The sequence below is a fragment of the Mus pahari genome, chromosome 3 (genome assembly GCF_900095145.1).
Source record: "Mus pahari chromosome 3, PAHARI_EIJ_v1.1, whole genome shotgun sequence".
In the NCBI taxonomy this organism is placed as follows: domain Eukaryota; kingdom Metazoa; phylum Chordata; class Mammalia; order Rodentia; family Muridae; genus Mus; species Mus pahari.
The window spans coordinates 10,770,501-10,780,763 of record NC_034592.1 but is presented as its reverse complement, the minus strand read 5'-3'; positions in this window follow the sequence as shown (position 1 = coordinate 10,780,763).

Here is a 10,263-nt window from a genome sequence, read left to right as displayed (position 1 = left end):
TCTATTAGTCTATGTCTTTTTATTGGGGAATTGAGTCCATTGATGTTAAGAGAAATTAAAGAAATGTAATTGCTTCCTGTTATTTTTGTTGTTAAATTTGGGATTTTGTTCTTGTGGCTGTCTTCTTTTAGGCTTGTTAGAGGATTACTTTCTTGGTTTTTCTTGGATGGAGTTTCTGTCCTTGTGTTGATGCTTTCCCTTTATTATCCTTTGAAGGGCTGGATTCGTGGATAGATATTGTGTGAATTTGGTTTTGTTATGGAATACTTCGATTTCTCCATCTATGATAATTGAGAGTTTTGTTGGGTATAGTAGCCTGGGCTGGCATTTGTGTTCTCTTATGGTCTGTATCACATTTGTCCAGGATCTTCTGGCTTTCATAGTCTCTTTTGAGAAGTCTGGTGTAATTCTAATAGGCCTGCCTTTATATGTTACTTGGCCCTTTTCCCTTGCTCCTTTTAACATTCTATCTTTATGTAGTACATTTGTTGTTCTGATTGTTATGTGTCAGGAGGAATTTCTTTTCTGGTCCAGTCTATTTGGAATTCTGTAGGTTCCTTTTATGTTCATGGGCATCTCGTTCTTTAGGTTTGGGAAGTTTTCTTCTATAATTTTGTTGAAGATATTTGCTGGCCCTTTAAGTTGAAAATCTTCATTCTCATTTACTCCTACTATCCAAAGGTTTTATCTTCTCATTGTGTCCTGGATTTCCTGGATGTTTTGAGTTAGGATCTTTTTGCACTTTGCATCTTCTTTGATTGTTTTGCCCATGTTCTCTATGGAATCTTCTGCAGCTGAGATCCTTCTATCTCCTGTTTTCTATTGCTGATGCTCACACCTATGGTTCCTGATTTTTTTTTAATTTCTTCAGTTTCTGTTGTTATTTCTCCCTTTTCAATTCTAATTTTGTTAATTTGGAGACTGTCTCTGTGTCTGCTAGTTAGTCGGGCTATTGGTTTATCTATCTTGTTGATTTTCTCAAAGAAATAGCTTCTGGTTTTGTTGATTCTTTGTATAATTCTCTTTGTTTCTAATTGGTTGACTTCAACCCTGAGTTTGATTATTTCCTGCTGTTTACTCCTCTTGGGTGTATTTGCTTCTTTTGGTTCTGGATGTGCTGTTAAGCTGCTAGTGTATGCTCTATCCAATCTCTTTATGTAAACACTCAGCTATGAGTTTTCTTCTTAGCACTGCTTGCATTGTGTTTCATAAGATTGAATATATTGTGCATTCATTTCCATTAAATTCTAAAAACCTTTAATTTCTTTATATCATCCCTGACAAAGTTATCATTGAGTAGATAGTTATTCAACTTCCATATGTATGTGTGCTTCCTGTTGTTTTTATTTTTATTGAACACCAGCCTTAGCCTGTGGTGATCTGATAGGATCTACAGGATTAATATTCTTTTGTTTTAGGATGAAATGTTCTGTAGATATCTGTTAAGTACTTTTGGTCGATAATGTCTGTTAATTCCACTATGTCTCTGTTTAGTTCTGTTTCCATGATCTGTCCAATGCTACTATTATTCTGAGGTCCAATATATGTTTTGATCTTCAGTAATGTTTCTTTTATATATGTGGGTGCCCTTACATTTGGAACATGTATGTTCAGAATTGAAAGTTTCTCTGGGTAGATTTTTCATTTGTTGAATATGTAGTGTCCTTCTCCATTTTTTAAAATAAATTTTGGTTGAAAGTCTATTTTATTGGATACTTAAATTGTTACTCTAGTTTGTTTCTTGGGACCATTTGCCTGGAAAAATTTTTTCCAGCCTTTTACCTTGAGGTAATATCTGTCTTTTTCACTGAGATGTGTTTCCTGTAAGCAGAAAATTACTGGGTCTTGTTTCTGTACCCAGCTTTCTAGTCTGTCTTTTTATAGGGGAATTGAGTCCATTGATGTTGAGAGATATTAGAGATCAATGATTGATGTATTCCTGTTATTTTTGTTGTTAGAGATAGAATTATGTTTGTGTGGTTATCTTCTTTTGTGTTTGTTCTGAAAAGATTAGTTTCTTGCTTTTTCTTGGGTATAGTTTCCCTCCTTGTGTTGGCATTTTCCTTCTATTATCCTCCATAGGGCTGAATTGGTGGATATTGTTTAAATTTGGTTTCTCCCTCTGTGGTAATTGAGAGTTAGCCTGGGCTGGCATTTTTGTTCTCTTAGGGTCTATATGATATCTGCCCAAGTTCTTCTGGTTTCTATAGTCTCTGTTTAAAAGTCTGGTATAATTCTGATGGGTCTCACTTTATATGTTACTTGACCTTTATTCCATACTGCTTTCAATATTCTTTCTCTGTTCTGTGCATTTGGTGTTTTAATTATTATGTGCCAGGAAGAAATTCTTTTCTGGTCCTATCTGTTTGATGTTCTGTAGGCTTCTTGTATGCTATACTCAACAAAACTGGAAAATCGTGATGAGATATATGATTTGCTAGGCAGATACCACGTGCCAAAATTAAATCAGGATCAGATAATCCATCTAAACAGTCTCATAGCCACTAAAGAAAGAGAGGCAGTCATTAAAAGTCTCTCAAGCAAAAAATCCACAGGACTAACTGGTTCTAGTGCAGAATTCTCTCAGAACTTCAAAGAAAACCTAAAACCAATACTTCTCAAAGTATTCAATAAAATAGAAACAGAAGGAACACTACCTAATACATTCTATGAAGTCAGAGTTACACTAATACAGAAGCCACACAACGACTCAACAACAAAAAACAACACCCCTTCATGCTAAAAGTATTGGAGAGAATAGGAACTCAAGGTCCATACCTAAATATAATAAAAGCAATATAGAGCAAGCCAGTAGAGAATGTCAAACTAAATGGAGAGAAACTTGAAGCAATCCCACTAAAATCAGGGACAAGACAAGTCTGCCCATTCTCCCCCTATCTATTCAATATAGCACCTGAAGTTCTACCCAGATCAATTAGGCAACAACATAAGATCAAAGTGATCCAAATTGGAAAGGAGGAAGTCAAGATATCACTATTTGCAGATGAAATGACAGTATACATAAGTGACTCCAAAAATTCCACCAGAGAACTCCTAAACCTGATAAATGACTTCAGTAAAGTTGCTGGATATAAAATTGACTCAAAAAAATCAGTAGCCATTGTTTACTCAAAGGAAATATGGGCTGAGAAAGAAATAAGAATAATGACACCCTTCACAAGAGTCACAAATAATATGAAATAGCTTGGTGTGACACTAACTAAGCATGTGAAAGATCTGTATGATAAGAATTTCAAGACTCTGAAGAACTAAATTGAAGACGACCTCAGAAGATGGAAATATCTCCCATGCTCATCAATCAGCAGGATTAACATAGTAAAAATTACAGTCTTATCTAAAGCAATCTACAAATTCAATGTAATCTCCATCAAAATTTCTACTCAATTCTTCACCAAAATAGAAAGAACAACTTTCAAATGTATCTGGAATAACAAAAAAAACTCCGGATATCAAAAATATTCTTAATAATAAAAGAACTTCTGGGAGAATCACCATCCCTGACACCAAGCTATACTAGAGAGCAATAGTAATACAAACTGCATGGTATTTGTACAGGGACAGACAGGTAGATCAACGGAATAGAATTGAAGACCCAGAAATGAACCTATAAAACTATGATCACTTGATCATTAATAATGCAGCCAGTGCTAAAAAGTCAGCATTTTCAATAAATGGTGCTGGTTCAACTGGTGGTCAGCATGTAGAAGAATGCAAATTGACCCGTTCTTATCTCCTTCTACAAAGGCCAAGTCCAAGTGGATCAAGGACCTCTACAAAAAAACAGATACAATGAATATAACAGAAGAGGAAGTGGAAAAGAACCTCAAATACATTGGCACAGGGTAAATTTTCCTGAACAGGACACCAGTGGCTTATGCTTTAAGATCCAGAAGTGACAAATGGGACCTCATAAAATTGCAAAGATTCTTTAAGGCAATGGACACTGTCAATATGACAAAATGGCAACCAACAGATTGGGAAAAGATCTTTAACAATCCTACATTCAATACAAGGCTAATATCCTATATATATAAAGAATTCTTCCATTGCTGGTGAGATTTCAGCTTGTTCAACCACTCTGGAAATCAGTCTGGTGGTTCCTGAGAAAATTGGAAATAGTTCTATCGGAGGACCTAGCTATATCACTCCTGGTCTTATACCCCCCCCCCCCAAAAAAATACTCCAACATATACCAAAGACAAATGCTCCACTATGTTCATAGCAACCTTATTTATAATAGTCAGAAGCTGGAAACAACCCTGATGACCCTCAACAGAGGAATGGCTACAGAAATAGTGGTACATTTACATAATGGAATAATACTCAGCAATCACAACACAGCCACTATACCCCACTATACCTATGGCTCAAGGTACATCACTGAAGAGGTAGGAGAAAGATTGTAAAAGCCAGAGTCACCAGGCATCTGCTCTGAGATAGTATATACTATATATGAAATCTAAGAGATATTCTCATCTAAACAAGGCCTTCACAACACCATCACCAATTGATTGATATGTCATTGTGTATAGAAGAAATCTCATCATGCCCTATTCCTAGGTGAAGAGCTAAAGATAATTAATGGAAATTGAGACAGGAAGAATCAGTTTTCCCTAGCAATCACTCCCTTGGTAGGCTATCTAATCCCAAGTAGTTAACCCAGATGGATACAAACAAGCAACACTAATTGACTCTTTAAAATGTGAGTGCATGTGTGTGTGTGTGTGTGTGTGTTTGTGTGTGTATGAATGTATATATGTGTATGTATGTATGTATGTATGTATGTATACTGAAAGATTGATGTAAATGAAAAAGGTGGTGAGTGTGTGTGTAAGTGTGTGTGTGTTGGGTAGTTTTTTGTTTTTTGTTTTTTAAACTTGACACAAACAAAGGTCACCTGAATTAAGAGATCCTTATTTGAGGAATTGTACCCATCAGATTGAACTTTAGAAATGTCTACTATGGGCTGGGCATGGTGGCACATGCCTTTAATCCCAGCACTTAGTAGGCAGAGGCAGGTGAATTTCTGAGTTTGAAGCCAGCCTGGTCTACAGAGTGAGTTCCAGAAAAGCTAGGCTTATACAGAGAAACCCTGTCTCAAAAAAAAATGTCTACTATGCACTACCTTAATTACTGATTAATGTGGTAGGATGGGCCTAGCCAACTACGGGTAGTTCTTGGTTGTGTATAAAAGAAAGCTAGAAAAGGCATGGGAGGAAGATATTAAGTAGCATCACTCCATGGTTCTCATTTAACTCCTATTTCCAGATTTCTGCCTTGAATTCCTTCCCTGACTTCCTTCAGTTATGAACGGCTACTTGATAAAAATAAGATCTTGCCTTCCCAAATTCTTTTTGCCAGTGTTTGATCACAACATCTGAAAATAAACCAGGACAGAAAGTGTTACCAGGAGGGGTATTGCTGTACTGGACCTGACCATGTTGGGTGTTTGCTTTTTTTTTTTTTTTTTTTAGAATTTGTAGAATTAAAAACTTGGGAAAATCAATGATGGATAACTGTGATTGAAGAATCAGCTATGGTTAATTAGAAAGCAGTATTAATGAGGCAAAATTTTCTGGGAAGTAGTTTAGGCAAAGAAACTGTTCCAGAGGGACCAAGTGTGTGACTTAAGCTAGAGTCTGAACTTCACAGTAAATATGGGATTCTTCCACATGAATTCCATGGAAAGGTGTAGAATGGAATGGGTCATAAAGAGTTGTTAAAGCTTCACAATGTGAGAGGTTAGGAACGGTCATTGGTGAAATTTCAGCTTCAGCTACATTGGAAATCCTAGGATTAAGAGGATGCTGAACTGAAATTCTACTGGACACTATGTGGATTATTGTCTTTGAAAAGTCCATGAGTTGATGTAGTGTTAATTGCAATGGGCACCCAGTATATTGGAGACATCAGGACTATGGAAGAATAAGCAAGTGGGGAGGGTAGAGTAGAGCCAGCATGTATCTATATGGGAAACTGCATGGTTCAGGCAGAAAACAGAGCCTGAAAATTGAAATTACCTTTTGGAGCTCAGAAAATTATGAGTCCCATATGTTGGACACTCAGCTATTTATATTACCTAAAGTTGATTTTACTTAAATCTGGTTGTTACTATGCTCTGATTCTTCCCTCTTGGAGTAAGAATTATATAAATAGTTTTAATTTTATATGAGCTAAAAGATAAGAGACTTTTTAAACACACCTTACGTTTTCAAAAAATTGAAAGCTTTAAAGAATGAGTTCTCTTAAGTTATATTATGCCATGTAGTGTGATATTAAAGTGAGATCTTGAGGGTTAAAAAAAAAGTATGCTTTAATACTGATATATTTGTATTTCTAGTTGACAAGAAATCAAGTATCTTGTTTAATTTTTTCTTATTCAACATAAATTAAAATCAATTGAGAATAGAGAACAACTGAGTAGTTTTCTCCATCATATTCGGTGTGTCTGTTGGATATTTTCTTGACTAATGATTGGTGTAGGAGAACCAAGAACAATGTGGACTGGGCTACCACTGGGAAGGGTTATTTATTGTCTGTAAAAGCAAACAAAGCTGGTTCTGAGTTGTATGTAAAAGCAAGCAAAGCAACATGTTAAAAAAAATCAGTAAACTGTTTTACTTCATGTTTCGTGCCTCTACATCTCCTTGAGTTGCTGCCATGACATGGTAGTCTGTGATCAGCTTGCATAATTGGAATAAACTCTTTTTTATCCAATTTGTGTTTTTATCGCACTAAAACAAACCAAACAATATAAAACAATATGTAACAATAATTAAGGGAAAGGTTATGAATTTGAAAGGGAGTGGGGAGAACAAGAGAGTGCTTGAAACAGTGAAAAGAAAGGGTGAAAATAGTGTAATGATGGCCTTAATGGATAAAATTTTCAAAATAAAAATCAAAGAATGTTTAATCGTTTAAAATATTGGGGAAATTGGTAAACATTTTGGTGAATACAGAGAACTGTTATAAAATTTCAAATCTTTAAAATATCCTAAAAAATGGAAAATGCAAAATAATGCATACATATCTAAATACATGACCTACCAAAGTTAAGCCAAGAGACTATAAAAGTTTAAAAAGATTGAAAAAAAATCATTGAGATTAAAATAAAGTCTCCTAACCTAAAGGATTATTTGGATTCCCTGCAGTATTCTATCATATATTTAAAAATAAAATTTGGGTATATCGTACATCATAAAGTGAGTGAACACACAACTTTATTCTAGAAATCAGTCATACTTTGAAAACAAAACTGGATAGATACATAACAGAGAATCAAACTGTACACTGATTTCTCCAATGCACAGGTGCAGAAATTCTGGCTAAAATTCTTGCACAATGAATGCAAAATCACACTGAGATCTTATATCATAGCAAAATTAGCTTCATTCCAGAGGATACAAGGAGAGTTCAACACACAAACCAATACATTTTATCAACACATAAATAAATACTTGCTCAGCTATGTATATTGCCATTCTATTCACAGTATCTAGGTAATTGAGACAACCTAAGTGTCCTTAGCTGATAAATGGATAATGAAAATGTGGTATGCAATAACATTCTACTCAGCTTTAAATAAAAATTAAGTCATGAAAGTTGCAGGTAAATGAATAATATTAGAACATATTAAACTGGTTGAGGTAATCACACCTAGAAAGAGAAACATTAGATGCTTTCTCTTATTTGAGTTTTGGCTCTGTCTGAATTTTTAGATGTATGTATATAACTTAGAATAACCAAGTAATCCAGTAAAGTAAAAAGGAATCAAAGGATGGGGACATCTGAAGTCTGGAACAACAGGTCATAATTGCTGTGATAGGACAAATGGTGACAAGGTTGTATTTCAGCTGAATATTGAAAAGGGATGACAATACAGAGGGAGAGGTAGAGATATATAAATAACACTGTGAAAGCTTGAAAAAGGAATAATGAGTTTTAATCACCTCAAGTTACATAAAAAGTTAATACCTGTAGTGATGGTGCTCCTGCTAAGAGCTATGTAATCCCCAATAAGATTATTTAACAAAATCCCCTGTACCATGCTTGAGAGAAGCCCCCTTGAGTTGTTGGTCAATGAAGTTCAAAAGACCTTTCAAACAGTATAGTTATTTTTGCTACCCTTGGTTACCTCCAAGAATATGCAGGAAGGCCTTGCTACTAAAGAAATATACATCAGATACAAGACTTGGAGTAATTGAGCTCAAATGGGTTCAGAAACTGACAACCTGAGAATTGCTCTCATAGGATCAGAAAGTGCTGTGAAAACTGTCAAAAGAGAGCATTTGGTAGTCTTACCAAGATGTAAAAATTACGACCCTCAATGATGACAGGATTTGCAACATTTCACAATGGCAAAATACTGGTAGTTTTGCTTTAGGGATTATAAACAATTGCCTAATTGAATGTAAAGCCCATTCAACATGAGAAATAATTCATGCTTGGTGCTGTGAACCTAGCTGTGCATGTATGGCTGGAAAGGTCATAGACCCAGGATGGGAACCTATTACCCAAACTTTCCCAAACCCAGTTTGTTTCTAACTGCATAGTAAATACTTATCTTTATATACACAGATTGGTATAGATCTCTCCTCTTTGTAAAAGATAATTTTTTCAGAAGAATAAGAACATTATAGAAAGCTTCAATTAAAAAGAAAAAGAAAAAAAGAAAGAAAAGAAAGAAAGAAAGAAAGAAAGAAAGAAAGAAAGAAAGAAAGAAAGAAAGAAAGAAAGAAAAAAGAAAGTAATCAAGCTACAACTAGTCACAATAGAGATAACAATAAATGATGAGGTGTCTGGCTATAAATGATACATCTACAGAACAATTCCTGCACCTAAGACTCAGGGAACTCTTTATATCCTTCAGTGTTCATGAGACAGAACACTGAAGGATATAAAGAGTTAGAGGATCATAAGTCTGTTGTGAGACTGTTTATCCTAGCTATGACAGGGAACCTACACATGTGAAATCCTACCAATATGTCTGGTTACATAAGAACAATAACAACATGAGTTTGACATATCAAGGACCTACTCTGAGATGAATAACTATGGACAATGAAAGATTCCTGACAGTGAGATTTGGAAAGAGAGAGAGGGAGGGAGGGAGGGAGAGAGGGAGGAACAGAGAGAGAGAGTGATAGTATTCCCCTTTATGAGCACCCTAATGATTATATAATTTTAAGTGATCAACTTTAAAAAGTAAATATATAAACAACATTAAACAGACCCAGCAAGTTAATTTAAATTGTTATTGTCACATATATGTATTTGTATGTATAACAAATGTAATTAAAAAGATTCACTGATCAGGTACAGGCCTCAAAAGTCAGAACAGCCCATATGTACTTGGAACCCTTATAGCCTATTGGTTCAGATACCAAAGACCAACCCTGTAAACATTTCCTAATCTATCATACGCTTCCCTCCTTATACTCCTACTCCCACCTTGGGCAGATATAAAAGTTAAGAACCCCAGATGCCCTCCAAATCCTCCCACCTTCTCAAAGCTGAAAACACAAGCTGCTGATACCCACAAGCCCTGCTGCCATGCCCCCACCCTTAAACTTGCAGATCCACTACTCAAATGCAGGCCATGCCAGTCAGTTGAGGAGAGATTCCCCACTGAACAAAATGCCATTCCAACTATCAGAAGTCCAGGCCCCAATTCTAAAGGAGACTCCATGCTGAACTAGAGGTCAGACCAGCTACCTGAAATACAGACCACATCAAAGTTGAAACAGAAACCAAGGAACAAAACACTCATCCAAGAAAACAAATTCAGTAATTGGCTCCTAGACTTATAATTATCCCAAACCCTGATGCCAGTGTAAGAACAAAACTAAAAATACTCTGTGTAATATGGCACCATCAGTGCCCAGCTATCCTATTTCAACAATCTCAGAATACTTGTACACAGCCAAAGCAAAATAATATGACCTTAAAATGAAAAATTTGAACATTATAGAAGTCCTTAAAAAGGAAATGAATAAATCACTTAAAGAAATCCAGGGAAACACGAACAATTAGAGGAATTAAATAAATCTCTTTTTTAAAAAATCTGGAAAACTGCAAACAAACAATTAGAGAAAATAAGTAAATCTCTTCATAAAATCCAAGGAAAAAACAAGCAAACAGATGAAAGAAAATGGAAGTAGACTCAATAAGGTAAATACAAATGGAGAGAACTTTGGTAATAGAAAATCTAAATAAGTAAAAAGGAGCTGTAGACACTTGCAT